Raw genomic sequence first — 2,615 nt, 5'->3', positions numbered from 1 at the left:
TCCACTCCTTCTTGGGGTCCCAGGGGTCCCCGAGGTCGGGGGTGAGGAGGGTGTGGCTTCTGTCCTCTTTTACAAATTATGTTTTTTGTTTGTTTGTTTTTTTCTGAGAGGTTTTTGTTATAGGGCATGTGCGCTCGCCAGAAAGACAGAGAGCCAGAAAGCGAGAAATCAGGGATGGTCACGCCGCAATCCCTTCTCCTCCATTCTTCTCTCGGGATCTTGGGCACGCATGCACACGCACCCGGCGTGAGTTTAAGCCACCGGGTCCAGGACTCGAACCATGGTCGACTACATGGGAGTCCAGCGACATAGCCATTATACCAACTGCTGGTCCCACCATGCAGGCATTCTTAACTCAGATTTACTTTACCTAGAGACAATGAGAATGCTGAGCTAAGGAGAATCATACTGCTTTTTTCTTCCTAAAGAAATAGCTGCAGACTTTGGTGTTAGATTGACAGAGAATCCAATTCCAGGATGAACTGACCTTCGGTTGGGACATATCCTCTTAGAGTGCCTCTTTAAATCCCATCACACGTCTAATCCACATTAAGGATTGTTTACTCCTAGTCAGAAGCAGTCTTGAGAGAAGCTCTGAGAAGATGAAATTTAGGTGGCAAAAATCACAAAAAAATACTTAGTTTAATCAAAATATGAATGCAGAAGCTGACAGTTTTAACTGAACATAACTTTTATTATATATAGCACTTATCATATGGCAATGATTTATCTGCTTGTCCTCCCTTTCTGGGGCCAAATTACTATCTGTGTGACTCTGGGAAACTGTTTAACCATGTATACCTCAGTTTCCACATCTACAAAAGATGATAATAATACCTACCTCACACAATTATTATTTAAATTACATTGTGTATTTGAGTTTCCCTAGGACTCAGTACCATGCTTGGCACATGATATTCAATAATTATTTGTGAATTATTTTATTAGCATCATTCTCTATAAATTTCTTTGGAGGGCTGAGCTTAAGGAATTTTTTTTTTTTTTTTTTTTTTTGTCACATGATGAACGGAGTTTTGGGAAGAGACTTTGGCCAGGAGTTGCTTTTCTATTAATCATACTGACTGAGCTGAAGATAGTATCTGTGTGTGAAGAGAGGTTGAAACCAGATAAATGTTTCGAATGCTTCAGGATAACACTTAAGAAATGTTAGGGTATCTCCACTCTCACATTTGGATGTTTTCTTGGACTTGCCTCTTGTATCCCATCCAAGACAGCTAGAAGTTGAATTTCTCTCTGGAAGCTATAGATTATAGGTACTAGATGCTTTCCGTTGTTTTGCTTAGCTGGCAGTGGTCTCCCACTAATATCCTAAGCATTTGGAGTCTGTATCCTTTATCAAACACATTAGTATCTATTGTCTTAGAACATTTATAGTTGTTGTGGTTTGTCATTTAATTATTATAGGTTTGCATTATATTTCTTTTATTGATTTATTTTTAATAATTAAAAAAAACCTTTTCTTGTTTACTTATTTTAATTTGACCAGAAAGGGACAAGTGCAAGTGCAAGAAAGAAAGAGAGAGAGAGGGAACGTGAGAAAGCAAGCCTCCAGGTCTGGGACTTGAACCACAGTCGGTGATGTGGGAGTCCAGTGCCCTTAACCACCACGCCACCTGCCGGCCCCAGTTTACATTGTATTTCAACTGACCATGGCTCCTGTTGGGGAAGGATAGAGTGTTATTGCTCCTTCCCTCATAGGACCCATCACAAAGTCATGAATAAGAATGGTGAAATATTTGCTGATTGATAGGTCTAAAATTATGTTTGTCCCACACGTTTGAAAATGTCATTTCTAAAATGGAAGATGTTGAGTAGCCTTCTCTAGAGATCTTTAAAAATAGTGTAGGTTTTCACCTGATTGGGGTGAAGAAAGTGAGATCTTCAGGGATAATGAAATGACCTCAGGCTCTGGAATTGGAATTATTTGAACTTCAGTTGAATGCACATTTGAAAATAATGTGTTGAAAGTATGACAGGATGTCCTATTCAGTCAATGCGAGTAGGGTATATGGAAAACGTTCTCCAGTTCAGATACTGGAAGGGAAGGGTAGAGAGCAATAATGGGAGAAAAGAACACAAGTCCAGTGCAACACTGTCAACAGATTTTACCAGGTTTTGCAAGTCCCATGAATTGTATCTGGAAGATAGCAGGTACTCTAATTTTCTATCACTACCATAACAATGCCTCAAACTTAGTGGCTTAAAAGAACACCCGCTTCTTATGGTTTTATTCCATTTTTGGCTGCTATAACAGAATACCTATGACTGGGTAATTGGTAAAGAATAGAAATTTACTGTCTCACAGTTCTAGAGGCAGAAGTCCAAAATCAAGGGGCTGGTTTCTAGCATGGGCCTTCACTATGGTTTGACTCTGTCCTTTAGAAGTTCACATGTTGGTGTTTTGTGTGCCATTTTCACTCTATTAAGAAGGTGGAAACTTAATCTGAGGTGATGAGGAGTAGATAAAACCATGAGGGTGGACCCCCATAATTGAATCCTGGTGGGTTTATGAGGACAGAGAGTGATACATAGACAACAGGCATGGAGACGTGGACACAGACACAAGTTCATCCTTTCTTTTTTTTTTTTTTTTT

The 2,615-nt window shown here is 39.6% G+C and overlaps 1 protein-coding gene and 1 long non-coding RNA gene across 2 annotated transcripts in view; one reads left to right on the top strand and one right to left on the bottom strand.

The window, feature by feature from the left end:
• LOC106736141 (uncharacterized) overlaps positions 1–587 on the bottom strand; it is a 16,776-nt gene extending 16,189 nt beyond the window's left edge. The window contains exon 1 of the long non-coding RNA XR_001371241.1: positions 488–587. This is a non-coding gene — a long non-coding RNA (uncharacterized LOC106736141). The remainder of the gene's footprint in view (positions 1–487) is intronic.
• MYO3B (myosin IIIB) overlaps positions 1–2,615 on the top strand; it is a gene marked incomplete at its 5' end in the record, with an annotated part of 536,872 nt that overhangs the window by 35,291 nt on the left and 498,966 nt on the right. The gene's annotated exons all lie outside the window — the stretch shown is intronic.

Source organism: Tupaia chinensis, unplaced genomic scaffold, assembly GCF_000334495.1.
Source record: "Tupaia chinensis unplaced genomic scaffold, TupChi_1.0 Scaffold000056_1, whole genome shotgun sequence".
Classification (NCBI taxonomy): domain Eukaryota; kingdom Metazoa; phylum Chordata; class Mammalia; order Scandentia; family Tupaiidae; genus Tupaia; species Tupaia belangeri.
The sequence above is the reverse complement of the archived record's forward strand: the minus strand, read 5'-3'. Positions and strand labels throughout refer to the sequence as shown.